This window comes from Oncorhynchus mykiss, chromosome 18, assembly GCF_057628025.1.
Source record: "Oncorhynchus mykiss isolate SJ-2025 chromosome 18, ASM5762802v1, whole genome shotgun sequence".
In the NCBI taxonomy this organism is placed as follows: domain Eukaryota; kingdom Metazoa; phylum Chordata; class Actinopteri; order Salmoniformes; family Salmonidae; genus Oncorhynchus; species Oncorhynchus mykiss.
In genome coordinates, this window is record NC_143039.1 from 61,861,115 (window position 1) to 61,882,295 (window position 21,181).

At 44.5% G+C, this 21,181-nt stretch overlaps 1 protein-coding gene across 4 annotated transcripts in view; it reads right to left on the reverse strand.

The window, feature by feature from the left end:
• atxn1a (ataxin 1a) overlaps window positions 1-21,181 on the reverse strand; it is a 194,316-nt gene that overhangs the window by 151,993 nt on the left and 21,142 nt on the right. For 2 of the 4 annotated variants that reach the window (XM_090209055.1, XM_090209054.1), the window contains exon 1: window positions 4,686-4,785. The exons of the other annotated variants lie outside the window; for them this stretch is intronic. The gene's annotated coding sequence lies outside the window, so the exon portion shown is untranslated. Of the gene's footprint in view, window positions 1-4,685; window positions 4,786-21,181 lie in introns of those variants that run through there. 4 annotated transcript variants of the gene reach the window in all.

The window sequence follows — 21,181 nt, forward strand, 5'->3', positions numbered from 1 at the left end:
CATCAGGACAGTACACAGGACAGAACACAGCAGGACAGTACACATCAGGACAGTACACATCAGGACAGTACACAGCAGGACAGAACCCATCAGGACAGTACACATCAGGACAGTACACAGCAGGACAGAACACACCAAGACAGAACACATCAGGACAGTACACATCAGGACAGAACACAGCAGGACAGAACACAGCAGGACAGAACACAGCAGGACAGAACCCATCAGGACAGTACACATCAGGACAGTACACATCAGGACATAACACAGCAGGACAGAGCACAGCAGGACAGTACACATCAGGACAGTACACATCAGGACAGAACACAGCAGGACAGAACACAGCAGGACAGAACACAGCAGGACAGAACCCATCAGGACAGTACACATCAGGACAGTACACAGCAGGACAGAACACACCAAGACAGAACACATCAGGACAGTACACAGCAGGACAGTACACATCAGGACAGAACACATCAGGACAGAACACAGCAGGACAGAACACATCAGGACAGTACACAGGACAGAACACAGCAGGACAGTACACATCAGGACAGTACACATCAGGACAGTACACAGCAGGACAGAACCCATCAGGACAGTACACATCAGGACAGTACACAGCAGGACAGAACACACCAAGACAGAACACATCAGGACAGTACACAGCAGGACAGTACACATCAGGACAGAACACATCAGGACAGAACACAGCAGGACAGAACACATCAGGACAGTACACAGGACAGAACACAGCAGGACAGTACACATCAGGACAGTACACATCAGGACAGTACACAGCAGGACAGTACACATCAGGACAGAACACATCAGGACAGTACACATCAGGACAGAACACAGGACAGAACACAGCAGGACAGAACACATCAGGACAGAACACAGCAGGACAGTACACATCAGGACAGTACACATCAGGACAGTACACATCAGGACAGTACACATCAGGACAGAACACAACAGGACAGTACACATCAGGACAGAACACAGCAGGACAGAACACAGCAGGACAGTACACAGCAGGACAGTACACATCAGGACAGAACACAGCAGGACAGTACACATCAGGACAGTACACATCAGGACAGTACACAGCAGGACAGTACACATCAGGACAGAACACATCAGGACAGTACACATCAGGACAGAACACAGCAGGACAGAACACAGCAGGACAGTACACAGCAGGACAGAACACAGCAGGACAGTACACATCAGGACAGTACACATCAGGACAGAACACATCAGGACAGAACACATCAGGACAGAACACAGCAGGACAGAACACATCAGGACAGAACACATCAGGACAGAACACATCAGGACAGAACACACACGCAGGACAGTACACATCAGGACAGAACACAGCAGGACAGAACACAGCAGGACAGAACACATCAGGACAGTACACAGCAGGACAGTACACATCAGGACAGAACACATCAGGACAGAACACAGCAGGACAGAACACATCAGGACAGTACACAGGACAGAACACAGCAGGACAGTACACATCAGGACAGTACACATCAGGACAGTACACAGCAGGACAGTACACATCAGGACAGAACACATCAGGACAGTACACATCAGGACAGAACACAGGACAGAACACAGCAGGACAGAACACATCAGGACAGAACACAGCAGGACAGTACACATCAGGACAGTACACATCAGGACAGTACACATCAGGACAGTACACATCAGGACAGAACACAACAGGACAGTACACATCAGGACAGAACACAGCAGGACAGAACACAGCAGGACAGTACACAGCAGGACAGTACACATCAGGACAGAACACAGCAGGACAGTACACATCAGGACAGTACACATCAGGACAGTACACAGCAGGACAGTACACATCAGGACAGAACACATCAGGACAGTACACATCAGGACAGAACACAGCAGGACAGAACACAGCAGGACAGTACACAGCAGGACAGAACACAGCAGGACAGTACACATCAGGACAGTACACATCAGGACAGAACACATCAGGACAGAACACATCAGGACAGAACACAGCAGGACAGAACACATCAGGACAGAACACATCAGGACAGAACACATCAGGACAGAACACACACGCAGGACAGTACACATCAGGACAGAACACAGCAGGACAGAACACAGCAGGACAGAACACATCAGGACAGAACACAGCAGGACAGAACAGAGCAGGACAGTACACAGGACAGTACACAGCAGGACAGAACACAGCAGGACAGAACACAGCAGGACAGAACACAGCAGGACAGAACACAGCAGGACAGAACACATCAGGACAGTACACAGCAGGACAGTACACACACACAGGACAGTACACATCAGGACAGAACACAGCAGGACAGAACACAGCAGGACAGTACACATCAGGACAGAACACAGCAGGACAGAACACAGCAGGACAGAACACATCAGGACAGAACACAGCAGGACAGAGCACAGCAGGACAGAACACATCAGGACAGTACACATCAGGACAGAACACAGCAGGACAGAACACAGCAGGACAGAACACAGCAGGACAGAACCCATCAGGACAGTACACATCAGGACAGTACACATCAGGACATAACACAGCAGGACAGAGCACAGCAGGACAGTACACATCAGGACAGTACACATCAGGACAGAACACAGCAGGACAGAACACAGCAGGACAGAACACAGCAGGACAGAACCCATCAGGACAGTACACAGCAGGACAGAACACACCAGGACAGAACACATCAGGACAGTACCCATCAGGACAGTACACATCAGGACAGTACACAGCAGGACAGAACACAGCAGGACAGTACACATCAGGACAGTACACATCAGGACAGTACACATCAGGACAGTACACAGCAGGACAGTACACATCAGGACAGAACACATCAGGACAGTACACATCAGGACAGAACACAGCAGGACAGAACACAGCAGGACAGTACACAGCAGGACAGTACACATCAGGACAGAACACAGCAGGACAGTACACATCAGGACAGTACACATCAGGACAGTACACAGCAGGACAGTACACATCAGGACAGAACACATCAGGACAGTACACATCAGGACAGAACACAGCAGGACAGAACACATCAGGACAGAACACATCAGGACAGAACAAATCAGGACAGTACACATCAGGACAGTACACATCAGGACAGTACACATCAGGACAGTACACAGCAGGACAGTACACATCAGGACAGAACACATCAGGACAGTACACATCAGGACAGAACACAGCAGGACAGAACATAGCAGGACAGAACACATCAGGACAGAACACATCAGGACAGAACAAATCAGGACAGTACACATCAGGACAGTACACATCAGGACAGTACACATCAGGACAGAACACATCAGGACAGTACACATCAGGACAGAACACATCAGGACAGAACACATCAGGACAGTACACATCAGGACAGTCCACAGCAGGACAGAACACATCAGGACAGTACACATCAGGACAGTACACAGGACAGAACACATCAGGACAGTACACATCAGGACAGTACACATCAGGACAGAACACATCAGGACAGAACACATCAGGACAGTACACATCAGGACAGTACACATCAGGACAGTACACAGCAGGACAGTACACATCAGGACAGTACACATCAGGACAGTACACATCAGGACAGTACACAGGACAGAACACATCAGGACAGTACACAGCAGGACAGAACACATCAGGACAGAACACAGCAGGACAGAACACATCAGGACAGTACACATCAGGACAGTACACATCAGGACAGAACACATCAGGACAGTACACATCAGGACAGTACCCATCAGGACAGTACACATCAGGACAGAACACATCAGGACAGTACACATCAGGACAGAACACATCAGGACAGTACACATCAGGACAGTACACAGCAGCACAGAACACAGCAGGACAGAACACATCAGGACAGTACACATCAGGACAGAACACATCAGGACAGTACACATCAGGACAGTACACAGGACAGAACACATCAGGACAGTACACATCAGGACAGTACACATCAGGACAGAACACATCAGGACAGAACACATCAGGACAGTACACATCAGGACAGTACACATCAGGACAGTACACAGCAGGACAGTACACATCAGGACAGTACACATCAGGACAGTACACATCAGGACAGTACACAGGACAGAACACATCAGGACAGTACACAGCAGGACAGAACACATCAGGACAGAACACAGCAGGACAGAACACATCAGGACAGTACACATCAGGACAGTACACATCAGGACAGAACACATCAGGACAGAACACATCAGGACAGAACACATCAGGACAGTACACATCAGGACAGAACACATCAGGACAGTACACATCAGGACAGAACACATCAGGACAGTACACATCAGGACAGTACACAGCAGCACAGAACACAACAGGAGAGAACACATCAGGACAGAACACAGCAGGACAGAACACCTCAGGACACTACACAGCAGGACAGAACACAGCAAGACAGAACACATCAGGACAGAACACATCAGGACACTACACAGCAGGACAGAACACAGCAGGACAGAACACATCAGGACAGAACACATCAGGACAGAACACATCAGGGCAGTACACAGCAGGACAGCATACAAGAGAGACATCAGGGACTGTAACATACCCTGTTTCACGGAATCATGGATCTCTCCAGGATATACTGTCCCTGTCCATACAGCCAGCTGGGTTCTCAGTACATTACGCAAACAGGAATAAAGAACTCTCCATGAATAAGAAAGGTAGAGGAGTATGTTTCATGATTAACTACTCATGGTGTGATTGTGAAAACGTGCTTTTGTGTCCTTTTGTTAACCCGACCTAGAATAACTCACAAATGCCGACCGCATTACCCCCCAAGAGAATTCTCTTCAGGTTATAGTCACAGCCATGTACAGTTGAAGTCAGAAGTTTACATACAACTTAGCCAAATACATTTAAACTCAGTTATTCACAGTTCCTGACCTTTATTCTAGTAAAAATTCCCTGTCTTAGGTCAGTTAGGATCACCACTTTATTTTTAAAATGTGAAATGTCAGAATAATAGTAAAGAGAATTGTTTATTTCAGCTTTTTTTCTCTCATCACATTCCCAGTGGCTCAGAAGTTTACATACACTCAATTAGTATTTGGTAGCATTGCCTTTAAATTGTTTAACTTGGGTCAAACGTTTCAGGCAGCCTTCCACAAGCTTCCCACAATAAATTGGGTAAATTGGGTGAATTTTGGCCCATTCCTCCTGACAGAGGGTAACTGGGGTAACTGAGTTAGCTTTGTAGGCCTCCTTGCTCGCACAAGCTTTTTCAGTTCTGCCCACAAATTTTCTATAGGATTAAAGTCAGGGCTTTGTGATGGCCACTCCAATACCTTGACTTTGTCCTTAAGCCATTTTGCCACAACTTTGGAAGTATCCTTGGGGTAATTGTCCATTTGGAAGACCCATTTGCAACCAAGCTTTAACTGATGTCTTAAGATATTGCTTCAATATATCCACATACTATGCCTACCTCATGATGCCATCTATTTTGTGAAGTACACCAGTCCCTCCTGCAGCAAAACACCCCCACAACATGATGCTGCCACCCCCGTGCTTCAGAGTTTGGATGGTGTTCTCCACCTTTTTCCTCCAAACATAACAATTGGTCATTATGGCCAAACAGTTCAATTTTTGTCTGGCTTTTTTTATGACGGTTTTGGAGCAGTGGCTTCTTCCTTGCTGAGCGGCCTTTCAAGGTTATGTCGATATAGGACTCGTTTTACTGTGGATATAGATGATTTTGTACCTGTTTCCTCCAGCATCTTCACACGGTCCTATGCTGTTGTTCTGAGATTGATTTGCACTTTTCACACCAAAGTACATTCATCTCTAGGAGAAATGTGTGTGTTTTTGCCAATTTTAACTGCACACTTGTTGTTTGTGTACATGGATTTTATAATGTCATATGCTTTTCCCCCAACACTACATTCCATCAGTTTGTAAAGCAGACCCTCATGCCAAATCGAGTCGAAAGGTTTTTTTTAAATCAACAAAGCATCAGAAGACCTTGCCTTTGTTTTGGTCCTCTCTCTTTCTCCCCCTCCTCTCTCCACCCATCTCTCTCTCTCTCTGTCTGTCTGTCGGATGCATGGGCCTAGGCTACAGCCTAAACCTATTCATTCAACCTATAGAAAACTCTAATAAGTTTAATCAAATTTAAGCTTACTAAGAAAGAAATTATCCATGCAGGCCTGAAAATCCCTCGGCATAGGCTATTCTCAATCACAGCTTTATGAGAGATAAAATAGAATATTAGGCTATTCTCAATCACAGCTTTATGAGAGATAAAATAGAATATTAGGCTATTCTCAATCACAGCTTTATGAGAGATAAAATAGAATATTATTATCCAGTTCTTAAGACAGTCTGATTCCATCCAGCCCATGATGTATAACCAACCTGGTGCACTAGGCCTATACAGGGAGTGATGCCATTTCTCATCTGACTGTTACTGCTCCATGTGTGCACAACGCAGATGCAGACACACCCTCCCACACACTCACACACACACACACACACACACACACAAACCTGTTCCATGCTGTTGCTCCTCCACCACAAAGGAATATTAGAAAACATTTCCCTGCACTTAGCCTCTGTCCAGGGTTTCAAAAACATTATATTTCGTCATGATTCGTCCAGTTTTAGCATTCCATTTTGCGCTATATTCCAACTGTCATTTTATTTACCATTTTTGAAAGAATAATATTCAGGTTAGGGGGCCAATAGGGTGCGATACCATCGTATATCATATGGTTTTATGATACATAATCATGACTTTGCCCTACCCTACCTGTTACATTATTTATCATTATGAAGCTTACCAGTAGTTTTTTAAAACAGCTGAGCCAGTCACATGTTGTTTGTTTACAAGCGCACAATGACCAGAAACTAGTGAGTCACTTTCACTGTGTAGCACGCACCAGGTGATCCAGTAAAACTTGTATGGAATTCGCAAACTAAATATTTGTCAGCTAAATATCTTATAACTATTCAATTAACTGTGTAAAATGTGGTAAATACTCTGCAGTTGTGCATTTGGTTGGCTAACTTAGGAGCTAGTTAGCTAAGTGTTTAGCTTCTTGCAAAATCAAGCTTCTCTCGGTAACAGCAGAGAATTCCTGTCCTTGATCAAGGTCCTTGCCGTCTGTTTTGTGCGTGCAGAAAACTGTGAGTAGCATTTTTGAGTTACTTGCATATTTTTATGAGCTGGGATGTTTGTCCTGCAAATACTTTATGTCAGAGACCGTATAAACTGTTTGCATGCAGTCGTTAGCATTTAGCTAGCATCCGCTACGGGATTTTACATGTACTTGTTAGCATTACTAACCTTCGGGTTACAGAGGCTCAGTGGGGTCTAATGAGCTTGAAAATAGAAGCCCCTTGTGTTCAATGCAGGTAATACCATATATCCCGGGATGGTACAAGGACGGTATGAAGGTATGAAAATCTGGATCCCTCCCAAGCTCAGTGTGCGTGAAACATGTGACCTACTAACATGTGAGGGAGAGAGAAAGAGAGAAAGAGAGAGAGAGATAGAGAGATAGGAGTATAGTACAGTACAGCAAAGTAAAGTGTGTTTTTTCAAGGAAAGGATTCACAAAAAGGCGCTCTTAAGAGGTGTGTGTGTGTGTGTGTGTGTGTGTGTGTGTGTGTGTGTGTGTGTGTGTGTGTGTGTGTGTGTGTGTGTGTGTGTGTGTGTGTGTGTGCGCATTAGAGTGACGTGTGATCTGGAGGAGCACACACGGGTGTCTTAACACGGGGAGACGGAGTGCACTAACTCCGCACATCAGCATGCCAAGCATCCCCTAAGGGAATTACCCAGCATTCCTGAGTCAGGCCTGGTTAGAGGAGTGGAGAAGGAGGCCAAGAAGAGAGGGAGAGGAAGAAGAAGAAAAAGAGGAGATGAGGAGAGCTCAGCTTTGATCTCCTTTGAGAGGAGCAGAAACACTAGGGTTAGGGAAGGGGCGAAAGCGGCTGTGTTTGTGTGTGAGTTTGTGCGAGTGCACATTTGTGTGTTTGTGTGTGTGTGTGTGTGTGTGTGTGTGTGTGTGTGTGTGTGTGTGTGTGTGTGTGTGTGTGTGTGTGTGTGTGTATTTGTGCATGTGCACACATTCATTTGTGTGTGTGTGTGTGCGTGTGTGTATGTCAGCTTTATCTGCACTACAGTCCTGGCGTCTCACAGACGGCTGCAGAGGATTGAGCTACTCCGGTAAAACTGCAAATCTGTTCCTGTTCTATTAATCTAACAGTGTAACTGACTGACATCAAGTATAATGCCTGGATTAAGGCTCTTCTGCAAGGTATTAAGGACAAAAATGTGCTTGTCTAAGAAACGTTCAGGGCATCGTCTACCCTCACCACTTCTCCTTCCTCTGTCCATGTCTTTCTATCCCTCTTTCTTTGTCTGTCTCTCTCTTTCCCTCCTCTCCTCTCCTCTGTCTCAGACTCTCTCTCTGTCTTTCTCGCTCTCTCTTTCTCTCTCTCTTCTTCCGACTCTCTCTTCTCCCCATCTCTCTCTATTACGAGTTATAAAAGCAAGGTATCACAAAAAAGTGTCTCTAAAATGTGTCTGATTTAATTCAACCTCCACCCGCCCCTCTAACCTCCATCCGTCCCTCCTTTCCCTATCCACCCCTTGGGAACCTCCAGCAAGGTCTGAAGCCCCAGACTGAGGACAGACAGATAGGGACTGGAAGGAATAAGAACAAGACCTAACAGATGGCAACGCTGTCAGAGAGGCAACTGGCACTGTGTGTGACGGGGTGTGGGGGGAGTGTGTGTGTGGGTGTGCGTGTGCGATTGCAAGCTTTGTATCTCATCTTTTTCGGCTCCCTGACAATAAATGCTGTCTAAATACAACTGAAGCCCCACCATCTTTCTGTGACATTCTTTTGTTTCTAGGTGAAACCAAATGACTCATTCATTTTCACAACCATCATATGACACACACCTTGTGGTTTCTGTGCTCATCATCAGTGGTGGAAAATGTCCCCAACTGTCATACTTGAGTAAAAGTAAAGATACCTTCATAGAAAATGACTCAAGTAAAATTAAAATACTACTTGAGTAAAAATCTAAAAGTATTTGGTTTTAAATATACTTAAGTATCAAAAGTAAATGTAATTTCTAAAATAGACTTACGTGTCAAAAGTAAAAGTATAAATCATTTCAGATTCCTTATATTAAGCAAAGCAGATTTTCTTGCTTTTTTTATTTACGGATAGTCAGGGGCACATTCCAACACTCAGACATCACGTACAAACTAAGCATATGTGTTTAGCAAGTCTGCCAGATAAGAGGCAGTAGGGATGACCAGGGATGTTCTCCTCATACCGTAAGTGTGTGAATTGGAACATTTTCCTGTCTCCCAAAACCGACTGAAGTAGTACTGTAAAGTATTTCTACTTAAGTACTTTACACCACTGCTCAACCCCCTTGTGATCAACGTTCTATGAAGCAAAGCATGAACACAGATTCACTCTTTGCTGGTCAGTTTGTGCATTCGTTTAGAAAATTATTCCATGCACCCTAATGAGTGACAAACACACCTCTTCTTTCCTAAGAAAAAACAGTGGGAGACCAAGGTTTGCTCTTTGTATGGAACCATTCACTAGTTGTGCCCACGTTTTTTCCCTGTGAATCCTAGAGGGCCTTGGCAGACTTGTGACCATAGTTATGTAATGGAGGTCGAACACGCCACACACACATGGTATGTACACACCCACACACACCATACACACCGTACACACCCACACCGTACAAACACCGTACACACCCACACATGGTATGTACACACCCACACACACCATACACACCGTACACACCCACACCGTACAAACACCGTACACACCCACACATGGTATGCACAGACTGTACTATGTTGTTTGGATTCCAGGCTGCTTCTACACTGTCAGTACTTACAGTACCAGTCAAAAGTTTGGACACACCTACTCAGTCAAGGTTTTTCTTTATTTTTACTATTTTCTGCATTGTCGAATAATAGTGAAGACATCAAAACTATGAAATAACACATATGGAATCATGTAGTAACCAAAAAAGTTTTTAACATATTTAAATATATTTTATATTTGAGATTCTTCAAAGTAGCCACCATTTGCCTTGATGACAGCATTGCACACTCTTGGCATTGTCTCAACCAGCTTCACCTGGGATGCTTTTCCAACAGTCTTTAAGGAGTTCCCACATATGCTGAGCACCTGCTGGCTGCAGGTATCGCTGCAGAATGCTGTGGTAGCCATGCTGGGTTTGTGTGCCTTGAATTCTAAATAAATCACCAACAGTGTCACCAGCAAAGCACCTCCACACCATCAAACCTCCTACTCAATGCTTCACTGTGGGAACCATGCATGCGGAGATCATCCGTTCACCTACTCTGCGTCTCACAAAGACACAGAGGTTGGAACCAAAAAATCTCAAATTTGGACTCATCAGACCAAAGGACAGATTTCCACCAATCTAATGTCCATTGCTCGTGTTTCTTGGCCCAAGCAAGTCTAATCTTCTTATTGGCGTCCTTTAGTTTAGGTTTCTTTGCAGCAATTCGTCCGTGAAGACCAAGGTCTTAGGTAGGTGTGTCCAAACTTTTGACTGGTACTATATGTCTGACAGGTCTAATGATATCTGCTGAAACATGAGGTTACCGTGGGACTCTGTCCAAACTAATGCCTGTCTGAGTGTCTGTTACACCCCCACCATGTCACCCGGGGGAGAGGATAGTTCTCTGGAAAGTCTTTGTAGAGTCGCTGGCTTTACCTCGGGAGTGTGTGTGTGTGTGTGTGTGTGTGTGTGTGTGTGTGTGTGTGTGTGTGTGTGTGTGTGTGTGTGTGTGTGTGTGTGTGTGTGTGTGTGAGTGTGTGTGTGTGTGTGTGTGTGTGTGTGTGTGTGTGTGTGTGTTGACGTGCTGATGAGGACAAATGTGGACCCTCTACTGTTGACTCTCCCTCTAACATCTCTCCAAAGACGCAGCCTTTAGATAAGCCTGTGTCACAGGTGTCACACACACATGTCGACATAGGATCAGGGCTGTTAGCCCCACACGAGAGGCCCCACTAGCCCGGTCAGTCTCGACATGACCCTTGCTTTTTCCACATACATACATGTAACACACACATCATCGCCGATCACTCGAGTATGAGTATGAGTATGTTGGAGAGTTCTACACGCAAACTTGCTCTCTCACCATGGTCATACACACAAACAAAAGTCCAGGACACCCTCCAATGAAAACATACTTCCAGGCACAAATACATACTCATGCACGCATAAACACACAGCTACAGTACCAGTGAAAAGTTTGGACACACCTACTCATTCAAGGGTTTTTCTTTATTTTTTACTATTCTCTACATTGTAGAATAATAGTGAAGACATCAAAACTATGAAATAACACATATGGAATCATGTAGTAACCATAAAAGGTTTAAACAAATCAAAATATTTTGCGATTTGAGAGTCTTCAAAGTAGCTACCCTTTGCCTTGATGACAGCTCTGCACACTCTTTGCATTCTCTCAACCAGGTTCATGAGGTAGTCACCTGGAATGCATTTCAATTAACAGGTGTAAATCGTTAAAAGTTCATTTGTGGAATTTCTTTACTTCTTAATGTGTTTGAGCCGATCAGGTAGGGGTGGTATACAGAAGATAGCCCTATTTGGTTAAAGACCAAGTCCATATTATAGCAAGAACAACTCAAATAAGCAAAGAGAAACGACAGACCATCATTACTTTAAGACAGGGCTGCCCAACCCTCTTCCCGGAGAGCTACAGTCCTGTGGGTTTTCAGTCCAACCCTCATTTAACACACCTGATTCTGCTAATTAGCTGCTCAACAAGACCTTAACTAGCCGAATCAGATACGCTAAATTAGAGTTGGACTGGTAACTTACAGAACAGTAGATATCCAGGAAGAGGGTTGCTTTAAGACATGAAGGCCAGCCCTGCTTTAAGACATGAAGGTCAGCCAACGCGGAAAATTTCAAGAACTTTGAAAGTATCTTCAAGTGCAGTCACAAAAACCATCAAGCGCTATGATGAAACTGGCTCTCATGATGTTCGTCACAGGAATGGAAGACCCAGAGTTACCTCTGCTGCAGAGGATAAGCTCATTAGAGTTACCAGCCTCAGAAATTGCAGCCCAAAAAAATGCTTCACTGAGTTCAGGTAACAGACACATCTCAACATCAACTGTTCAGAGGAGACTGCGTAAATCAGGTCTTCACGGTCAAATTGATGCAAAGAAACCACTACTAAAGGACCCCAATAATAAGAAGAGACTTGCTTGGGCTGAGAAACACGAGCAATGGACATTAGACTTGTGGAAATCTGTCCTTTGGTCTGATGGGTCCAAATTTGAGATTTTTGGTTCCAACTGCTGTTTCTTTGTGAGACGCAGAGCAGGTGAACGGATGATCTCCGCTTCGAGGCAAGCAACACTGAGGCATGCATGAGAGCATCAGCTGTTCTGCACGACTGTGTGATCATGCTCTTCGTAGCCGACGTGAGTAAGACCTTTAAACAGGTCAACATACACAAGGTTGCGGGGCCAGACTGATTACCAGGACGTGTGCTCCGGGCATGTGCTGACCAACTGGCTGGTCAGCACAACTCCCTGATTGAGTCTGTAATACCAACATGTTTCAAGCAGACAACCATAGTCCCTATGCCCAAGAACACAAAGGAAACCTGCCTAAATAACCAAAGACCCGTAGCACTCACGTCCATAGCCATGAAGTGCTTTGAAAGGCTGGTAATGACTCACATCAACACCATTATCCCAGAAACCCTACACCCACCCCAATTTGCATACCGCCCAAACAGATCCACAGATGATGCAATCTCTATTGCACTCCACACTGCCCCTTCCCACCTGGACAAAAGGAACACCTATGTGAGAATGCTATTCATTGACTACAGCTCAGCGCTCAACACCATAGTACCCTCAAAGCTCATCAATAAGCTAAGGATCCTGGGACTAAACACCTCCCTCTGCAACTGGATCCTGGACTTCCTGACGGGCCGCCCCCAGGTGGTGAGGGTAGGTAGAAACACATCTGCCACGCTGATCATCAACACTGGAGACCCCCAGTGGTGTGAGCTCAGGTCCCTCCTGTACTCCCTGTTCACCCACGACTGCATGGCCAGGCACGACTCCAACACCATCATTAAGTTTGCAGACGACACAACAGTGGTAGGCCTGATCAACGATGAGGCGGTCAGAGACCTGGCCGGATGGTGCCAGAATAACAACCTATCCCTCAACATAACCAAGACTAAGGAGATGATTGTGGACTACAGGAAAAGGAGGACTGAGTACGCCCCCATTCTAATCGACGAGCCTGTAGTGGAGCAGGTTGAGAGTTTCAAGTTCCTTGGTGTCCACATCACCAACAAACTAGAATGGTCCAAACACACCAAGACAGTCGTGAAGAGGGCACGACAAAGCCACTTCCCCCTCAGGAAACTAAAAAGATTTGGCATGGGTCCTGAGATCCTCAAAAGGTTCTACAGCTGCAATATCGAGAGCATCCTGACCAGTTGCATCACTGCCTGGTACGGCAATTGCTCAGCCTCCGACCGCAAGGCACTACAGAGGATAGTGCGTACGGCCCAGTACATCACTGGGGCTAAGCTGCCTGCCATCCAGGACCTCTACACCAGGCGGTGTCAGAGGAAGGCCCTAAAAATTGCCAAAGACCCCAGCCACCCCAGTCATAGACTGTTCTCTCTACTACTGAATGGCAAGCAGTACCGGAGTGCCAAGTCTAGGACAAAAAGGCTTCTCAACAGTTTTTACCCCCAAGCCATAAGACTCCTGAACAGGTAATCAAATTACTATTTGCATTGTGTGCCCCCCAAACCCTCTTTTACGCTGCTGCTATTTTCTGTTTATCACATATGCACAGTCACTTTAACTATACATTGATGTACATATGAACATACTACCTCAATTGGGCCGACCAACCAGTGCTCCTGCACATTGGCTAACCGGGCTATCTGCATTGTCCCGCCAACCACCACCCGCCAACTCCTCTTTACGCTACTCTATGTTCATCATATTTGCATAGTCACTTTAACCATATCTACATGTACATAATACCTCAATCAACCTGACTAACCAGTGTCTGTATGTAGCCTCGCTACTGTAAATAGCCTCGCTACTGTTTTCACTGTCTTTTTAATGTTGTTTTCATTTCTTTACTTACCTATTGTTCAACTAATACCTTTTTTGTACTATTGGTTAGAGCCTGTAAGTAAGCATTTCACTGTAAGGTTGTACCTGTTGTACTCGGCGCACGTGACAAATAAACTTGGATTTGATTTGATTTGTGTGGTTCCCACCGTGAAGCATGGAGGAGGAGGTGTGATGTGTACGGGTGCATTGCTGGTGACACTGTCTGTGATTTATTTCGAATGCAAGGCATATCTTAACCAGCATGGCTACCACAGCATTCTGCAGCGATACTCCCTCCCATCTGGTTTGCGCTTAGTGGGACTATCATTTGTTTTTCAACAGGACAATGACCCAACACACCTCTAGGCTGTGTAAGGGCTATTGGATCAGGAAGGAGATTGATGGAGTGCTGCATCAGATGACCTGGCCTCCACAATCCCCCGACTTCAACCAAATTGAGATGGTTTGGGATGAGTTTGACTGCAGAGTGAAGGAAAAGCAGGCAACAAATGCCCAGCATATGTGGGAACTCCTTCAAGACTGTTGGAAAAGCATTACAGGTGAGGCTAGTTGAGAGAATTCCAAGAGTGTGCAAACCAGTCATCAAGGCAAAGGGTGGCTACTTTAAATTTGTTTAACACTTTTTTGTTTACTAAATTATTCTGTATGTGTTATTTCATAGTGTTGATGTCTTCGCTATTATTCTACAATGTAGAAAAATAACTTGAATGAGTAGGTGTGTCCAAACTTTGACTGGTACTGTATGTCTTACTACACTTGTGAGGACTTTTTGGGGACCAACAATTGATTCTCCTTCAAAATCCTATTTTCCCTAAGCCCTAACCCTAAACCTAACCCCAACCTTAACCCCTAACCCTAAACCTCTAACCCCTAACCCTAAACCTAACCCCAACCTTAACCCCTAAGCCTAAAATAGCCTTTTTACAAGTGAGGACCAGCAAAATGTCCTCACTTCTCAGAATTTTAATTGGTTTACTATTCTATTGATGACTTCTGGTACTCAAAAGTATAGTAAAATGTGTACACACACACACACACACACACACACACACACACACACACACACACACACACACACACAGATTCCATACATGATTTAAGATTGAAAGTGGGGCAGTAACAGATATGAAATGGAAATGACTGCAATGCTCAAACTGAATAGAGCTTATTTTCAACACACACACACACACACACATGAACACACACACACACACACACACACACACACACACACACACAGAGGCTTCACAGTAGAGTTCAATTATTAAAATCATTCCAAAAGGCGAGGCAGCAGCGGGTGGAGCAGAAATCAGCTCCAACAAGTCATTGTAGAGCACCAGCCGATGAGATGAGGCATAATTAGAGGAAAACAATGAATGAAGCCTTTTAATAAAGGGCACAATCTGTCATTCATTTTTCAACCAAACGGCAGCCTTATTTTCAAATGCATATATCTTTATTGGAAATGATAACTGAACAGCTATAACTATTGCAGATTGTACCTTTAACTTTAAACCCACATGAACCTTTGATGTGCTTTGTATTTAATGTGTCTGTACCCTGTTGCCATGCACTCATGTCAAACGTCAACCCACACACACAACCCTGACGAAGCATGGGTTGTAAGACTCAATAATTAAACAAGGCAACAGTAAACATGTCATCCCCCACGATTGACGCAGCGCCTCCCCTTGGGACAATTGAGGTATCGCGTGTGACTAACACATTTCAGTTAATTACTAAAGCTCCCACCTCGGGCCAATCAGTGTACTTTTGTAAATGGCAGCTCTCTATGGCAAGATACATCATTCACCCAAGTTTTGTCCAAATCGGGCCTGTGCGTTCTGAGATATCGCATGTGACGAACGTATGAACAGACAGAGACAGATCCACAGTCCGATCCCCGATTTCACTGCGGGGGACAATAACTGTAAGATCCAATAATTAAATAATAATATCAGTGTCCTATTAACCTTATGAACAAAAATATGATCATTCAGTACTGGGAGAAAAAGCTATTTTCATCCTGACCCGCATCTAATCAACTAATCTGATTATACTGCTGTTCAAAGTGTAATCCTGCTAAATTGAATAATACAATTTATAAATCAAAGGAATGCAGATCATGATGCGTATCTCTGATGGAGTTCTGTGCAATCATTTGTGTCATCATTAGCAGGGTTGTGTAGGTTACTTTCTAAATGTAATCTGTTACAGTAACTACTTACCTGTCTAAAATTGTAATCAGTAACATAACTTTTGGATTACCCAAACTCAGCAACGTAATCTGATTACTTTCACGTACTTTTGGACAAAAATAATTCATCAAACACATTTGGTGTGTCATAATAGTGGTCTCTGACTTGTGGTGAGAACCGCTCAGGTGAAACAAACTTAAACTAGCGCCTTTTTTCAATGCTGAATTGTGTCATAATGTATCATTTTTTTCCTTAAACATCCTTTCTTAAAAGTAATCCAAGAAGTAATCATCTAGTTTTTTCAAAAGTATCTGTAATCTGATTACAATATTTTTGCTGGTAACTTACATATGTAATCAGTTACTCCCCAACCCTGATCATTAGGACAATACAGAGCTGTGTTCTGTTATTTGTACATTTATTCTGCTTTTATTGGATGAGGCTCACTTGGAAAAGAGATGTGACTTTCCTGTTTAAATAAAGCTGGTTCACCTGATTCACCCAGGCTTTTGACTCCATGAACCAAGACAAATTGAAGAAATAGAGGAGGACAGGACTTTGAACTCTGAACTGTATCATTTAAGGAAAAAGTGTGGACACTGGATACAAAAATGTATTTCCAAGGACTCTGTGACTTTGGATTTCTACACTGTGTAAACAAAAGGGAAAGTTCACATAACTCCACTACTGTATAAGCCACAACAGCTATTAGAACAGACCATTAGCTTGATTGGAGTATAGTTTAAGGGTAATGCTTTTACAAGGTATTAGAAAACCATGCCTTATTTATAGGCTTCAAAATCAACAACAACAATGCCAAAGCACCTGAATCCCAAAGCTGAAACATTGGAGATTGAGCAATGTTACTATTGACAGCCTAACCATTATTGGAGGCAGTACACACAGTACACACCAGACTGATACACAGAACACACTGCCAGAGTTCCCATAGGACTACTGTGGCACAGATATATGTTCTCTATGCAGCTGACCAGTCCTCCTCAGCTGAAAGGCTAACTGAGTTTTAGGAACAAATCTAATAATGTCTCCCTCAGGAGAGGATGGTTGTCTAGTCCTCCCTGTACGGAGTATCTACTCTGATGAAATCTCCATACCAGGACCTTGTTCTGGGCCTGGGTGCATCATCCTTATCACTCCCAGTCCAGCCACACCACACGTGACGAGCAAGGGGGGCCCTGGTCTAAACCTCCGTGGCCCCCTCAGGCCCTGCCTCGTGAGGTTTCCTCTGCTCTGGGAGCCCCAGGTGCTAGCTTCCCGCTAGCATCAGCGTCACTCTGTTCTAGGTAGACAAATATCTATCCAGGAAGACAGATAGACAGGTAGACAGAAACACAGAAAGGCAGAGTCAGCCAGCCAGCCTGCTAGACAGACAGATCACTACTTGAACACAATGTTGTTCATCCTGAGCAAGCTTTAACAGGGAAGTGTGTGTGTGTGTGTGTGTGTGTTTGTGTGTGTGTGTGTGTGTGTGTGTGTGTGTGTGTGTGTGTGTGTGTGTGTGTGTGTGTGTGTGTGTGTGTGTGTGTGTGTGTGTGTGTGTGTGTGTGTGTGTGTGTGTGTGTGTGTGTGTGTGTTTTTAACTATACTTGTGGAGACCAGAAGTCCCCACGAGAATAGTAAACAAACAAAATTGTGACCAGCTGGGGACATTTTGTCGATCCCCACAAGGGCAAATGTTATTTCTAAGGGGGTTAGTGTTAGGGTTAGAATTAGAATTAGGTTTAGGGTTAGGAGCTAGGAGCTAGGGTTAGTTTTAGGGTTAGGGTTAGGAGCTAGGGTTAGTTTTAGGATTAGGGTTAGGAGCTAGGGTTAGGTTTAAGGTTAGATTGTTGAGTTAAGGTTAGGGTTAGGCTTAAGGTTAGGGTACGTGTTAGTACGGGTTAGGATTAGGGTTAGGGGTTAAGGAAAATAGGATTTTGAATGGGACTGAATTGTATTTCCCCACAAGGTTAGCTGTGCAAGACTGTGTGTACATGTGTGTGTACGTCTCAGTATGTGAGGCCCTGACCTCCAGTGCTTGGCCGTGTCCCAGTTTCCGTGAGACACAGTCGGTTACCTGGCAGAGTCTCCAGGCTGAAGTATGTGGTCGGCATGGAGCTTCAGCTAACAGACTCAAAACTCAACATAAACCACAACCACTGTCTAAAATATGTAATACAAAACAAAGCCTTGTTTGCTAGGTGGTCAGAGTACAATAGGGTTGGGCGATATTACGATAGAACCGTCTATCGGCGATGATTGACAGCCATCGGTGACGACATCGTGATGTGACAGACAACTGGCGCCGCGCATTAAAGAGCACACGAGTGACATTCCCGAGTAATTTGACTTTTCCTATTTGCTATAGCCTATTTCAATAAATATGTCATATATAGAACGCAAGAGAGGAAAGTACGCTAGACAGAGTGGAGAATTCAACCAAAGCAGTGCAACATGTCCAGTCTCACTTTCTCTCTGTTGGATGCATGGGCCTAAAAGCCTAAACTGTAAATGTACTCCTTTTTCAAAGATATATAATCCTTAACTATCTTGCATCTAGCTGTTTAAAAAACATAGGCTACATTTCCTTCTCTCTCCATTTGATAGACTATGAACATGATTTCGGCTACGCCTAATGGAATTCCATCTAAAAAAGCCTAAAACCGTAAGGTAGCCAGAGGACTAATAATGCGAGAGCAAACAATATCAATAACATATAGAAAATTCTAATGACAAGTTGAATCAATTGAAGATTATTAAGAAAGAAATATTACCTGAGGGCCTGAAAATCCCTCCATGTGAGGTTGAAAACCAAATGCTCAATCTTGGCCTACCATAAAATATTTAATATAAGTTAAAGTTATGAACAGTAGCTTTATTTCCCAGATATTCTAAAAGCCTAAGGTGTCCCAAAGTTGCTGCTTTCAAAAAGAACAAGAAAGAAAGTGCGACTCTATAGGACTAGACACAGGCTACTCTCTTTCTCTCTTTCTCTTTCTCTCCCTCCCTCTCTTTCTCTCTCTCCCTCTCTTTCTTTCTTTCTCTCCCACCCTCTCTTTCTCTGTTTCTCTCTCTCTTTCTCTCTCTCTTCCTCTCTCTCCCTCCCTCTCTTTCTCTCTCTCTCTTTCTCTTTCTTTCTCTTTCTCTTTCTTTCTCTTTCTCTTTCTCTCTTTCTCTTTCTCTCTCTTTCTCTCCCTCCCTCTCTCTTTCTCTTTCACTCTCTCCCTCCCTCTCTTTCTCTCTCTTTCTCTTTCTCTCTTTCTCTCTTTCTCTCTCTCCCTCTCTTTCTCACTTTCTCTGTTTCTCTCTTTCTCTCTTTCTTTCTCTCTTTCTTTCTCTCTCTCTGAGGACCTGAGCCCTAGGACCATGCCTCAGGACTATCTGGCATGATGACTCCTTGCTGTCCCCAGTCCACCTGGCCGTGCTGCTGCTCCAGTTTCAACTGTTCTGCCTGCGGCTATGGAACCTACCTGTCCCAGACCTGCTGTTTTCAACTCTCTAGAAACAGCAAGAGCGGTAGAGATACTCTTAATGATCGGCTATGAAAAGCTGACTTGCTGCACCCTCGACAACTACTGTGATTATTATTATTCGACCATGCTGGTCATTTATGAACATTTGAACATCTTGACCATGTTTTGTTATAATCTCCACCCGGCACAGCCAGAAGAGGACTGGCCACCCCTCATAGCCTGGTTCCTCTCTAGGTTTCTTCCTAGGTTTTGGCCTTTCTAGGGAGTTTTTCCTAGCCACCGTGCTTCTACACCTTGCTGTTTGGGGTTTTAGGCTAGGTTTCTGTACAGCACTTTGATATATCAGCTGATGTAAGAAGGGCTATATAAATACATTTGATTTGATTTGATATTCTCAATCACAGCTTCATGACAGATTGAGAGATTGAACAAACAATATTGAGAGAAGAGGATGAGGCAAATAGGGGGCGACATCATCGTATATCACAATGTTTTCTGAGTTCATAACTACGATAGGACAAAGGTTGACATCCCCCAATCCTATAGTACAATCATATGAATGGACTCAATACTGCAGTTTTGCTATAATGGGGAAATGTGCATACAATGGAAAATCCCCAGTCAATAAATGCAAGTGGTGGCTGGCGAAGCCTTTATTAGTCATACTTCAGCAGAGTACCTTGACAGCCTGAGTCCCACACACACACACACACACACACACACACACACACACACACACACACACACACACACACACACACACACACACACACACACACACACACACACACACACACACACCACTCCCCAGCTCACAGCCATATGAGAGGTGGCAGCAGGGCTAGCTGCTAGCTGAGCTAATGGCATGTCATGTAGAATTACCAGACATCAGTGAGCACCGGAGCTAAACAGCCTGCGACACCACCAGCAAGACAGAAAAAATTAAAAACAGATTTTCAGTCAAAAGAAGATTGCTAGAGTCGTTGCCAAGGCTTTGAGGGTGATTGGCTGTGAGTGGCTGATGAGCAGTTATACTGTTGTTAACGTCGTCATGGTGACAGTGTAAGTAGGGTGAGGGTTAGTGCAGCATCTGTTGGAAAAGTGACCTGGGCTGGGGTCTGTTTAGTTCAGGATGGAACGTTACCAAAAACAGCCAGTAGGGCTTTCCATAAGGCTCATAGTATAGAGACTGGCAGTGTC